Source organism: Leopardus geoffroyi, chromosome B1 (assembly GCF_018350155.1).
Source record: "Leopardus geoffroyi isolate Oge1 chromosome B1, O.geoffroyi_Oge1_pat1.0, whole genome shotgun sequence".
Lineage (NCBI taxonomy): Eukaryota > Metazoa > Chordata > Mammalia > Carnivora > Felidae > Leopardus > Leopardus geoffroyi.
In genome coordinates this window covers 124,392,418-124,407,475 of record NC_059327.1, presented here as the reverse complement: position 1 = coordinate 124,407,475, position 15,058 = coordinate 124,392,418, and the positions used below count along the sequence as shown (strand labels likewise).

Sequence of the window (15,058 nt, the reverse complement as noted above, 5' to 3'; positions counted from 1 at the left end):
CAAACCAATTAAAAATGTTAAAAGGCTATGAATGATACTGTGATATATTTATTGCTGCAATGGACATGTCTTCCCTGAACTAAGACCATCACACAATTTCAAACAGGCCACTAAGCACACATTACATGATCACAGTTTTCAGCTTCTTTTGATTTAGGCTGAATTGGAACCAGTGACCTAGAAGCAAAGAATGTCGTATTCCATTACTAAATGTCTTCGCCAGTCTGTTACCCTCAGTTTTTTTTTTTCCTTAATCATTTTTATTAGCAGCATTCCCATTTTTACCATCAATTTGAAAGATCTCAAGAATGTGCCCTGACACAAATTATAGCTATTGTTTACACTACCTTCTTGTAAAGACAGACTATCCCCAAGTGTGAGATTCACCTTGAATTATGCCAGCCGCCGTCCTATTTCAGTATTTGTTCTTCTTTTATTCTCTGTTATAGTCTCTAAATGGCATTAGATGTGGTTGGAATGACAAGTGCCATTTCAGCTCCATAAGCGAAGGTGAATTCAAGAAGGAGCCACCAGACACCTGTCCATCATAACCTGGGCAAGCTAGCCCCAGGAGTAGAGCTATGTAAATTGTTCCAAAAATGTGCTCACTGCTTTTATTTGATATATATATTCTTTTCATTTTCACCTCACAGCCTCACAGAGCTTTGTAGCATGCAATGTAAAAAAAAAATCACCCTTGTTCCTTCATATTTTTTTCAACAGGTTAATGCAAAAATATAATAGAAATTGGAGTTCTTTTTTCTTTTGGCCGTATATATTTTTCTATAGACTTACATTTCTTGGAATGCCTGGCATGTCTACAGTGATCTGTGAAATAGAATGCCTAGATAGAAAGGGAAGTAGATCAATACCGCTTTAACAGAGAAAGTGCTTCATGAAGACACACTGGTACATAATTAAACATAACAAACATTTCCCAAGGACAGATTTCTCTAACTCAACAAAATCAAACCCCCATTCCCTTGTGCTTTACCCTGATGAGAACTTCATAACTTTGGAGTGCTGGAAAGGGATTTGGAGGACAAGTATGCTAGCTATTTATAGAAAATGATAGGCTCCCAGCTTAGAGAGAAACCTTAAGCTGAAACAAATATGTTTAGAGGAAATGGTATGGACAGTATAAACACTAAAGAATAGTATATGGAGGCACATGGCTTGCACTAAATCTTAGTTTTTGAGGTTTCTTGTTTTCACAGTTCCTATAGTTGCCATTATTTGCAATTTCCTTATGAAGTTTTATAAAAGACATCTCATAATCAAATCTATAAAGATGAAGATACAAAAACAGTGTTTTAGGGAAATTTTTATCAACACATATTTCTTTTTTTAATGTAATTTATTGTCAAATTGGCTTACATACAACCTCCAGTGCTCATCCTAACAAGTGCCCTCCTCAATGCCTATCACCCGCTTTCCCCTCTCCCCCACCCCCATCATATTTCTTACAACTAAAATTATTTGGGAGTGTCATTTATGGGTTTATCAACCCTTATTGTACATTTATTAGGTTGGGTCTTTCAAAAGCAGATGCCAAAGCAAATATTTGGAAACAAGTAGTGTATTGGAAGGTGATCGTAGGGAACACAGTGAAGGAGTGAAAGAGTGAGAAATAAAAGGGGAACCAATAAAGTTTTATTAGTGAGTGGATTACTGCTGTGGGAAACTGGAGTTCAATCCTGCCGTGGACGCTCTAAGAGATTTTGTAGAATTATTTCACCGAGGGAGGAAAACAACAAGCTGTGTACCCACTACTATTCATTGATTGAGAAGCACTCCTGGTGGCATTAACTCCATGCCAAGCACAGTTCAGGTGCAAAGACTGGACCCAGGAAAAGGGGAGCAGAGAGCTATCGGTATGAATAGAATATGCCACAGTGGAATCTGACTTCAGAAGTGGGCTGAGGGATATAAGAGGAGTTCCCACAGGGTCACTTATAATGCATATGAAAAACCTTAAAGCAAGGGAGAGCAGTACAAAGGAGACCACTATCTAGATAGATTGTATTTTACAAAATTGAGAGTACTCAGCAGTTGCTATAAAAGAGGGTTACAAGCTCTCATTTCCCCAATGTAATTATCTCTATCTATTTACAGTTTTTATGGGTAAGAACTCCTCCCTAAAGAGAAAATTCTCTTTAACACTTTCTTCTTTACTACATATATTAGAGGCACGATGTTTGTTGTTCACTAAATACCATTGCCAAGCTGTCAAGCTCTATTTTCAAAGTCAGTTCATTTTGTAAAGATATATGACTTTAGGCTCAGGGGAGGTTTGAAGTGATTTACAACAGCGTACACAAGTACAGATATCCAGGGCTTCCATTCCCTATCTTTGGAGTTTAAGAGGCTCCTTGGACTATTGAATAGGTAGGGCTGTTTGTTCTGGAAGTACAGTTCAGATATGGTCAAATAGAGTTTCAGGGCTCATGCTATGTCAGTGCTACTGTGTGAACAATTGGAGATATTCTGAATGCTGTGAAAGGGAAGTCTTTTTTTTTTTAATAATATTGAAAATAACTGCTAATGTGCTTCCTTAGCACTGGTGATGTGATTTAGATGCTCCCTGGAAGCAAGCAAATGGGTGGTTGTGTTGTGGGTGAAGTATGGATGCCCGCCACTGCAGACTTCAGTCATGTCCACATGACCATCCCTCTTCTGTCTCCTGCAGAATAGCCCAAATCCCTTGCTATTATTCTCTTCGTTTTGGACTTTTTATTTCTTGTGGGCCAGAGAAAGGAGGGAGTCTGGCACCAATGCTCCTCTTTCCACTCTTTTCTTGTGGTTCAAATTTCATCCCTAGAGATTTTAGGGGTCAGACCTTTGGGCCTCACCCAGTACAAATCCAAGACTTGCAAATTCAAGACTTTAACTTCGTACCAGTGTTTGGAAAATAAAAGCACCAAGAAACATTCTCCTGGGGCTCAGATTCTGCTGTGATCTCCAATATCTGAGACGGGCCATTGGAGTGGCCCAGCTAGCTGAGTGGCAGGTGGGCCCACTAGACACCAAAAGGGAAAATTCGAAATAATATTTCAGAGTTTTAACCTCCCATAAAAATCACCTGAAACCTGGAATCGTAAGCAATCTCTATGTACCTTATAGACATTATATAATAATGATAACAGTGCCTAAATAGGCATACATTGAAATGGTTTGGTTGGAAGTTTTAATTACTTTGTTAATTAATGAACCAATATTTTTTTTTTAATTTTTTTAACGTTTTTTTTTATTTTATTTTTGGGACAGAGAGAGAGCATGAACGGGGGAGGGGCAGAGAGAGGGAGACACAGAATCGGAAGCAGGATCCAGGCTCTGAGCCATCAGCCCAGAGCCCGATGCGGGACTCGAACCCACAGACCACGAGATCGTGACCTGAGCTGAAGTCGGACGCTTAACCGACTGAGACACCCAGGCGCCCCAAAATGAACCAATAATTTTTAAATGTACTTGAAGCAAAAGTCAACACCTGATAAAAAGTGGTGATCCATATTTCACAAGTATATTTTCATTCTTGTGAGTTGAAAATAATATACAGGTTTATAAATTTGTTTTCACTGTACTAAGTTATGTACAAAATGTATAACTTCTTTTCTATTAAATTATCTGATCTTCTCAGAATCTCCTCTCCCCGATCCCACACACAGTATGGTAGTACACATGAGCAAAACAAAACTAAGCTTAGGATAATATATGTTGCTTATCCAAAAATTTAAATGGTATCTTTAGTTGACTCATTCTCTTTTAGATGAACTGTAAAACTTTACAAATTCTCCACTCTCCCCCTACCTCCAAGTTCTTTTTGTTTCTTTCTAGGATGTAGTCTGGATGTGAAGGACATGTGGCACCATATGTGACAGGTAGGTCTCTGGAAGTCCTTCAACCAAGGCAGGTTCTCAGGTTCCTCACTGGTGTCCACTTAAGTGTGATTGGTCGATGCTGAAAACCAGACTAGTGACAAATGAAGGGCACTGCTGCCCTTCAGCATTCTGCAAGGGTTTGTTGGTATAACATCCAGGATATATATCTCAGAGACTGATTGTAGTCTCTGTCAGTAGGGTATGTCCAGGATTGTGATCCCCCTGGGCTGTGGACCCCTGATATTGATCTGGTCTCCACATGTGTCTGACCCAGGTTGTCTGCTGTACAGCCCATAGCTTCAGTTCACATTGCGTCTTCTCTAGCAAACTCCTTAGTCAAGACCTCCACTCAGGCTATTCACTCTCTTAATGCACTATGAGGCATCTACCTAACTGTGTCTACTCCGAAGAGAACTTGATAACTGCAAGTCCTTTATCCACCCCAAAAGATGTACCACTGAATTTATTGCTTATATGATTTGTATGAGAAGTTTCTATGACATAGTTTATTTCCAGTGTTTGAAAAGGAAGGGAGAAAGTGCTTCTGCTACCAGGAACATCCAGATGTTGGATACAAACAGTTCTGTTCCAACAAAAGGAGTAATGAGCTACCAGAATTTGTTATTCTAGAATTTAAATGCAACAGATTCAAGGAATGGATCTGTCTGGTTTGTTGCTTTACATATCAAGAGCAACATATAAGTGCTTGATAAGTATTTGTTGAATGAATGAATGAATGAATGAATGAATGAGTGAGTGAATGACAGTAACATATGATTTGCTCAAATTGCACCTGAATGATATAAGGCTTTTTTTAGAGGTGAAGGAGTTCCCTTGTGTCACAGTGTTCTTTGCTTGAGCCTGGGATGTGCTCCTCATGGGTCATTTCACTAAAACTTTCTTTAAGATGCTGAAGAAGAACCAGAAGTCTTGCTGTGATAGAGTCTTCAACAGAAACTAAAAATGGCACAGACAGTGGTGTTTGTATTGGTCACTGGCATTGGCATCTTCACAGCATTTTGACCTTGGCAGATGTTTACTTCTTGGGACTCTGGCATATTCAGCTACCATGAGATATTATCTATAGAATAACTATGGACATTGGCATTTCCATAGGGCATCAGCAGTATGGGTGCAACTATATTGATATGGTTTCCATATCACAGCAGCACTCTTAGTAACCATTGCCAGTGAAGTTGCTGCTTTCATTAGCAGTGTCCCACAGTATGTGCCTGCAAGTCAAGTTAGAATAGGAAGAGAGAAAACTGAAAAGTAATGTAAAGACCAGAATAATGGTATGTGGATATTATCAGAGGTTTTAAGAGGAATCTGAGGGTTTTTTTTTTTTTTCAGAGAAGACGACAGAAGAGCTGGAAAGCAGTTTTATGTTTTATGCTTATAATTGTGATCAAATTTTGTATTTTAAAAATAAGGGATGAAATGACCTAGAAATCCTTGTGTGTGTGTGTGTGTGTGTGTGTGTGTGTGTGTGTGTGTGTGTTTGTGTTCAGATATAATTCAGTGACAAAACTGACAGCAAATTCAAGGTTCCAGTCCTATTTTTACTCCTATAAGTTTTGGGAGTCTGTATAATTACTACAGCTTTCAGAAATTCCATTTTCTCATTTTAATTGAAGATATCAATACCTGTCCTGCTTACCTCACATGCTTGCTATAAGGATAAAAAAAGATAATGCTTATGAAAATCTTGATGAATTAGAAAATGCTTTACAAGTGCAAGAATTATTGTTTTCCATATTAATTTGGTGAATAACGTATTGAATAAATTGGTTAACAAGTAACAAAGATTCAATCAAACTAACTTCAGAAAAATGGAATGACATTTTCTGAATACAGCAAGTTCATGGATCTCAAGGGCAAGGCGATAATCAGAGCCAGGCCTCATGTGAATAGGAACTAGAAATGGAAACATGAAGGATTAAAGCTCTTCTCCCACTTCTCTGGGGTCACAGGATTTCTCTTAGTGCTCCACTTTCCATGAGTGTATCTCATTCATCTCTCTCTTAACTGTTTTCCTCTGAGGTTTTTCTCCCTCATAACCTCTCATGCACAATGACTCATATTTGCCACTGCAGTTCTTACTCTACCTTATCCCTCCCTTTTTTTTTTTCTTTAACTCAAACATATACCTTTCACTGTAACTCTATTATCGCTTCAAATTTCTTAGATAGGGACCTGACTGAACCTGCTCTTTGTGATAAAGAAGGCTACATAAATCATGAGTTACCAGTAACTCTGTGTCCATTAGGTCTGATTAAATCAAAGTTCCTCAGTGGTCCCATTGTCTAAGGCTGGAGCAATGTGGTCAAGATGTTCCCTGCCTACTCGTGGTGGCTAAAGGAGAATCAAGTTATTTGAGAAGAGGTTGGGGTAGAGCAAGCTGTTTACAATGCTGTAAAAAATCCTGTGCTAGTTCAATTTGTGAAGGGTATCTTAGTCTGTCTGGGCGGCTATAATAAAAGTACCATAGACCAGGTGGCTTAAACAATAAGTATTTCTCAAAGCTCTAGAGACTGGGAGGTACAAGGTGCAGGCAGATTTGGAGTTTGGTGAGGACCAGCTTCCTCATAAATGGTTGTATGGGTTCTCTTTTATAAGGGTACTAATCCCATTCATGAGGGCTCTACCTTCATGACCTGATCACCTCCAAAGGCCCCACCCCCTAGTATCATCACATTGGAGGTAAGGACTTCAGCAAGTGAATTTTGGGATGACACAAATAATCAGTCCATAACAAGAGGTCAACAATGGAATTACATGAGACCACTCATTAGTGGGCATAGTTGTTGGATCTGTGGAATAAAAACACAGGCCTTGAAAGGTTAGAAAGAAGAAAGAATGGTTTCCTCCACTCCAGAATTTTTGCTTGGGTCTGCCTCTGAGTATTATAAATTTCTACTCAGTATTTCATTATTTGTTTTTTGCTGACAGTAATGAATGGGTACACAGATATATGTAAGTAAAACAAGATTCTATTTAAGTTTTTGTATATTAATAAAGTATTATAGGACTTTGATGTGGGAGCAAATTTCCTTCCTAATTATGTTCTGTTAAAGTGGATCCATATTCCTTGAATACACATATTAATAACCTTTGGAAATTATTAAGGAACCCACACCTTTTCTTAGTGGATAGAGCAAACATCGACATACAAATGACTAAGCATTTACAATGCCACTAAAGTGGCATTTGACAAAAGATGCTGTAAAACTTAAACATGATACCTTCTAACAAACATTTAACATTAGGACTTTTTTTTCTTATTTTTGTTTTTTTCTGTTCTGCAACATCCTTACCTTTCTTGTCCTTGAGGCACTTTGATTGAAGAGACTTTGCTCCTTGATGCTTTGCACTTCTAAGTAGAGACCAGGTGCCATTGATTACTTTGGGTTGACAGATGACACCAATGTTAGTTATCCTTTCTGTCTCTGTGCATGAAGCCCAGATGCATTATGTCATTGTAAAAAAACTGCATATGAAATCAATAAACTCAAGGAAAATGGCCATAAAGCAACAATTCTTTAAGTTGAAGGAGAGTAAATTGCTTGTGCTACCCAGATAGTTTGGAATTTGTTGCTATTTCCATAAGAGAGGTTTTCTTTCCAATACCTTCAGGGTTAGAAATTATAGTTAGACACTCTAAGCCTAAAAATCTGGTGCATTAATCTTTATATATGTTATTTTCCATTGCATCTTGCTTTATTTATGGAAATCGTTTTGCTAGAGTAATACCATAGGCTATACAATTTGTTTTCACGAGGAATTAGAGTTTTAAAAAAATAGATCAAAACAAAACTAGTGATGAAATACCATTTGAAAAGTACCCTGAAGAAATTACTATTTATTGGTTTTGATAAATGTTTCCCAGATTTTCTTAGAGGGTGGAAGTTTGGCTGCATTTATAAATCATCATTTAACACTCTAGTGACTTTTGAAGTTAACATTTTGGACCATCAGTTCTTTTGTTCTAGTACTTATCTAATGGCTTGTATCCTATATCATTTTTTCCTTATTAAATAACACCCATGAGAACTTATCATAAAATGGAGCATGTGAAAGCGATAGGAAAGATTTTCAAAACTGTATTTCATCCCAAAATCTTCAAAAGAGAAAAAAAAGAAAGCAATAGCCAATTGAAATTGTGATTATAGAAACACTGTCCATACTAATGTGAATTCATTTTATTAAAAATTCAAATGTAAAAATTTTCAGTACAATAAATGCTTTAGGTCAGTTTCTTGGTAGTGTTTCTAGTACATCTCCAGTTCCCATATATGTATTCTCTAATATGTGGATTGCTCCAATCAACTCAGCTTATGGACTCAGCAATAAGAGTTTTAATTAAACACACTGAGTAATTCTCATGAGTGGAAGAATCTCATCTATATTGACCTAGGACCCAAGTCATAAGCTTTTCTATAAACTGACAATCAATGTTCCTGATACTCTATCTTATTAGTCATAGATAATTATAATCACAATCATAATATTATTCAATTAATAATAGGTTAAAACTAATTTTGTCTTTAAATTGCTGTTAACTGTATTATCAATTATTTATTAATTTTTAAAAATGAAGTCAGCTTTTGAAAGAACGTTATCAGTAGATGCAGGAGTCCAGAGACCCATACACTCAGGAAAAATCCTGGTTATTAAATGAGAAAAAAAAAGTAGTAATAATTAAGATTACCAACTCTAATAACTTTCACTGAAAAAAAAAGCTCATAGATTTATAGTTTACTAAATTCTGAATATATTCTAAAGTTTTTACAGTTATCCTTTTGTTTAATCTTTATAATAATTCTATACAGTAGGTATAGATATCTCCATTTCAATTTCTCTTTTTTAACATTTATTTATTTTTTAGAGATAGTGAGAGACAGAGCATGAGTGGGAAAGGGGCAGAGAGAAAGGGAGACACAGAATCTGAAGCAGGCTCTAGGCTCTGAGCTGTCAGCACAGAGCCTGATCCCGGGCTGAAACCCACGAACCATGAGATAATGACCTGAGCCTAAGTTGGACCCTTAACTAACTGAGCCACCCAGGAACCCCTAGATATAGCTATTTATAGGTAAAGAAACAAAGAAACAGAAATTTAAGTTTTTTCTCCAGGTTATGTGTCTAAGAAGTGATGAATCCAAGATTTAAAGCAAATCCGACTGACATTCAGAGCCCGTGCTTTATCCCCACACTTTTCTCTGGTTAAGGAAAAGCAAGTCTAGCAAGGGTTTTATTTTGATGTATTTATTGTGTGTGTAAAGTTAACTTCCCTGCTAACACTTCATATTTGGTACACAGAATGGACATCTTGTTCTTCAGTAGCACTTGAGTGCCCCTGTTCCCTGTTTCCCCATATCCATTCCATCCTTATCTGCTCTGCTTTATGTTCCGGTCCAGGGCTGCTTTTCCCTCTGTCTTCTAGTTGGATTTGGAAAACCGAAGGAATCAGTTAGAGGTGAGAATTCTGGAGGAAGGACTATCTGGGATATTTATTAAAACTCATTCCTTCTTTGTGAAAGACTACTGTTTTGGCAGTAGCTCACTTTCTATGACTGGAGCTCTTGTCCAGTTATATAAGGCCACACCCTCCACCAGTCACTTCAGACCAGGGATAGCAATAGCTTTATCTTATCCCCAGCTCTGAAGAGCATCTTTTATTAAATTCTTTTCAATTATCCCTTTGGGTGTCTGTCTCCTTTTGGGATCCTAATTAATATATAATCCTTGAGAGTAAATCAGAGAGCTTCTTCCTAGGGAGTGGTTATTTGATTTAGCTGCTATAGTCATGCTGCAAAGAAAGAACAAATAGAAATTTTGTCTGTATATACAAAAGAGTTCTGGGAAGGATCTAGCAATATAAATCATCAATTTAAGAATATGATTGTAGTCATCATCCCTAGCTAAGAGATGTGATTCATGGAGACTTAGATTTGGCTTAGTAGAGGGTTATCTGGGAGATAGAACTTTTATTAGAGTAAAAGGTACCCATGTTGTAGATCAAGGGGTCCATCCAAGATAATTTGAAGACCGCTAAAAAAGATTAGGTAAGGTGTTTGTATAAATATCCATATTGATGTGAGGCTGTGTTTACCCAAGGCACAATAGTTATAGAACAATACCTTTATATCATATCTGAGTAGTGTGCCCCACAAGAACTATTCTGGATGGAGACAGAGCAGAGGTGGCCAAGAACTCTTGTCAGAAATGCAGCTGCATCTGCTGAAGAGAGAGGACCAAGGTGTATTCTTCTGTGTTTGATCCTGTACTTAATGAGATTTCACATTTTAAACAATAAAGTTGATGACAGAATGTCAATGACACTGAACTAGGAAGTGTAAGTAGCACATCCAAAGAAAACAAGACTGTCCCAAATGACCCTAAAACACATTCTGCAAAAATAACATGAAAACCATTAAGTAGAGCTCAGGACGATATATTTAGCCAGAAGAAAATCAAACTGCACAAATTCAATATGAATAAAACTTTCTTGTAGAAAAAGAAACCAGAAAAAGAGTTAGTAATGAGAACCATCCAGAAAATTATTTTAGAATGATATCCAACACATGATATTAGCTGATGCAATATTTTTAATGCATTGTAGAGTGTCATAAATATAGTTTATAAATTATGTAAAGAGTAGTAAGGATAATATCTTCCCTTCAAGCAATTATAAGTGATTCTATATATTAATTCCTTGGTAAAATGCTGTTGTCTCAGTAATCTATTGTTACAAAACAAACCATCCCAGAATGCGGTAGCTTAAAGTGATAACTCTTTATTTGTTCATGATTCTGTGAATTGGCAGTTGGGTTGGGTTAAGTTGGTGGTACTTCTGTTAGTCTCACCTGAGTCATATACTTAGCTGCAGTTATCTGGTGCCTCTAGTAAGGCAGGCCAGATGGTCCATCCAAAACCCTACACACACACTGGGCATCTGGTGCCTTCTTGGTTGGGTGTCTCTTTCCAGTGGTCTCTTGCCCTCAAAGAACCTATCTCAAGCTTCTTTACAGGGTTACAGGATGTTCTAAAAGGGATAGAGAAGGTTCTGAAAGTAATCTTGAGGCCTGGACCCAGAAGTTGCACAGTATCAATTCCACCACATTTTGTTGGCCAAAGAATATCTCAGGGTGAGCTCAGATTCAAAAGGAGTGGAAATAGACTCTACCATTTGATGGAAAAGTACTAGTCACATTGCAAGGAAATATGTACAGATGTAGGAATCAGCTGTGGCCATCTTTTGCAATGGACCACAGATATATATAAATCAGATATTTTCCTTATTTTATGCATAATTAAATAGGATTTTTAAGTCAATAAAGTATGAGTGATCCTGAATAATACCCAGTTATAGGACTGAATTTTTGGTCTTTTATATATGCAGGTGGACATATATTCAAGACTTTTCTGTTCTCTCATATGCAAAGTAAAACAAATCCAAGATTGGTGTTCATTATTTTACATTTATGACCCTACCTACCAGTCTTTCTGCTTTCCAATTACATGGAAAAAATCCCAACCAAAGACTTTAAATAAAACTATAAATTTAGGTTAAATTATATCAGTTAAGATTATCACATTTTAAAAAATGTGAAAAATGTGAAAAAAATTTTTAAAATTTCCTAAATATTTGAAGTAATTTCATGATGAGAAATGATGTTTATAAAAGGTAATCTGTAATTGAGACACCCTGAAAAGATAGATTATGTGTCACACTTACAGGCACTTATAATTTAATGACTTCCAACTGGCTGTCGTGTTCTGTGCCCCTAGCAAACGGCATCTCTTGCTCTCCAAATTGTTTCTTCCTCTGCATTCTTTGGATGGCAGTCACTGGAGCCAGAGGCTAACAATGGAAGATGTTCTTCTAACAACAACATCTGCTTGCATTGTAAAATTAGCCATGCATTAGTAGCTTTTGCTTTTAGTTAAACTTTAATTGTGAAGAAATAAGATGCATGCACAGTACTTGTTGACGGATACATTTTCTTCATAGAGGAAAATTGTCAAGAGGCTTATATGCATGAGGTTAAATAAAATCAGAGAGTCATTAAAATTTTCATTTCCATTAATAATATATATTGGAAAGAATTAAAATAGAAATTATAAGATGTTCCCCTTTTTTTCCACAAAGGGAATTTTTATGAAGAAAATGTGAAATATAAATATTGTTGTTGCTACATGTATCACAGTGGCCCAACAACCAATATGTCTAGCAGGTTCTTGAAACCTAGCACCTTCCCAAGGGATTTCTGTTCTAGCTTCACCATAGAACAGGATACATCTGTGGCTACTCTTGGCATGAGAAAGACAGACTTGTCTGCAAACTTTGATGGTCAAGTTTATTTCTACTTCACCCAGAGAGAAAAAAGTAGAGGGTGTGTGGAGTAGGTTATAGTATCACTACGACAAAGGAAAACCTTGGTCTCAATAACTGATGTCAACCTTTGATACTGCAGAAAGGGATCTAAGAAGGAACAGAGACTAGGCTAGACATGTGGGGTGACTCTTAACCTAGTGATTCTTTTCAGGATGTCTCTGGAGTTGATAGATGTTTTGAGCAGATTTAGTGCCCATTTTATACATAGTGTATAATTTAATTCACTTACCTGGATAATCCATTTAAAATATTTTTCTTACCATAAATAATCCAGATTATCCTCTTGTATATGTTTAGAATCAAATATATTTCTAAATATAATAATAATTTGTTATGTCAGTTGATCTAGAAAACACAAACTTGATTATTTTTCCTTGCTTTCCATATTTCAGAAGTTGGAAAGTGATTAGTTCAAGTATGTAAAGTTAGAAATTCATTACTAAATTTTTAAATCAAGTTTCTCATATTAACTTTTTATCTAATATATGAAATACAATAGTTTTGTACAAATTTGTTTTTCTAGAAACTAATTGTATGGCTACTGTTCACTTTATTCTCTAAGAATAAAATATTCTTAGGAAAAATCCCCCAAACTTCCTCTACCCAAATTAGAAAACATGCCAGATTTGCATCTCTGTTTTATAACACTTGCAAAACTAAATCTTGGAGAGCTATGTGCTCAGATATGATTCCACTCCAAACTTCAGTACCTACAGTTTAAACCACTATTCAATACTAACTTGGTTTATATTTCTAATTTCAAAAGTAAGAATAATTTTTCTTGGTAAAAGTTGCTGTTTCATATTAATTGAGTTTTAGATAGAACTATATGTCAACTCATTTACACATTAGGTTTCTGAATTTATTTTTTCTTTCTGTTGGTATAAAATACTAAAAATAAGTTATGAGGAGTAATTAGGGAAAATACCTTATTCACTTGACTTCTGGAGAGAAACATCCACTTTATGGAATGGGAAGTAGATAAGGAAGGACTGAAAATAAAACATAAAATTATAAAGTAAGGCACCAGCATCAACCTTCTTACTTCTATTAGTTAGAACTTTAGTTTCTGAAGTTTCTTCTGAGAGAAAATTGTGTCTCATGGAAGCTTCAGAAACAACAAAGAAAGACCAAAAGAACATTAAAAAAAAAATACTATGGTCAAATCAATTTTGGAAAACAGTGCACATTTTATTTCTCATTAGAGATTCAAGCACAAGCTACCACATTAGAGACTCTGAAAAGTTTCTCAGAAAAGAAACCTATCTTACTTTAACTCATCATTTTCTAAATATTTTATCATCACAGAACACCTTTTTCTCATAACAACTATTAATATCCTGAGGCCAAATGTTTCTGCGGACACTTGGGAAATGTTCAGAGACAATGAAAATGTCTTAGCCTTGATGCTTTAAACCTGCTCTTTTACAATAGTTTTGTAGATTCCGATTATTTAGAAGCAAATTTATTTTAAAGTTGTCAAAATTTCATCTCTGAAGTGTAAAAGTATTGACTGAACTTATTATTCATGCAGAATAACCCAAGAGAATAATTTTAACAAGTGCAATTAAGTCAGATGCATGAATTAATTTCAAATAACAAACTATTTTTGGAAAAGGAGCATTTTGAAAAAAAAATGTCAAGGATATCATGATGGTTTAACTAATAATTATCCTGGCCTGATTCTGGAAAAATAATATATGTACAAGGAAATTTAGACTTATAATCATCAAAATATATGTGTGGTTTAGCTATCCTTAGAGTATCTGTGGCTTTTCCTTAGAAATTCTGAAGAAGCTATAGGTTGAATTAAGAATCATAGGTGAACTAACATAATATTGACCTTCATGTCCATTTCAGTAGCCTGTTTAATTCAAATCAGTATTTACTGAGTGCCTATTATATGCAATTCCCTATGTAGGCTTTATGTCAGCTGTTTCCTATTCTTGACTCTACATCACTTTATTACATGTTGACATTAGCACTCAGAAGTTATTCTAAGTACAGATGAGAAAGCTAAAATCTACAGAAATTAACTGACTTGTCAAAAGCTTCATATTTGGTAAGTGGCACAGTCAAAATGTAGACCCAGATGTTCTGCCATCACCTCCAGGGATCTGTCCACATGATTGCATATTCCCTTCATAAGTTTTTTATCATGTGTGAGATCTTGGGGCATTGCTGTTAAAAACGCATGCTCCAGAGGGGCACCTGGGTGGCTCCATCAGTTAAGCTCTGACTTCCACTCTCAGGTCATGACATCGAGGTTCATGAGCTGGAGCCCCGCATAGGGCTCTGTGCTGACATCTCAGCCTGGAGCCTGCTTCAGATTCTGTGTCTCCCTCTCTCTCTGCTCCTTCCCCACTCGTGCTCTGTCACTCAAAAAAATAAAAAAAATAAACATTAAAACAAAACAAAACAAAACAAATAAAAACAATGCTCCAGAGACTAACTGACTGGACTCAGACTCTGTCACTGCCATTTCATTGCATATAGCTTTGGGAACATAGCTTAATTTCTTTGAACATAGTGTCACATTCATTAAATGGAAATAATCTTTAAGAGGATTGAGTTAATAAATGTGAAACACTTAGAATAGCACCTAGCACATAATAAGTGTTCTCTTACTATTAACCAAAATAATTTTAGTAGCTTTGGAATTTTGGGGGGAGGGGAATCAATTAGTTATTTCTTCTTTGTTTCTATTTTATATTTTTTAATATTTATGAATATTATTCATAAACATTGTTTAAAGATTCATGAAACTCTACAAATGTATTGT

At 36.0% G+C, this 15,058-nt stretch overlaps 1 long non-coding RNA gene across 2 annotated transcripts; it reads right to left on the bottom strand.

Moving 5' to 3' along the window:
* Positions 1-787: 787 nt before the first annotated feature.
* Positions 788-10,915, bottom strand: LOC123583238. Of its 2 annotated transcripts, none has more exons than XR_006704804.1 (4): positions 10,745-10,915; positions 10,019-10,118; positions 7,196-7,508; positions 788-844 (listed from the first exon to the last, which is right to left on the bottom strand). It is a non-coding gene; the product is annotated as an uncharacterized LOC123583238 (long non-coding RNA). The 2 variants fall into 2 exon arrangements; XR_006704806.1 differs by having other exon boundaries at positions 10,019-10,115.
* Between the last annotated feature and the right edge of the window lie 4,143 nt (positions 10,916-15,058).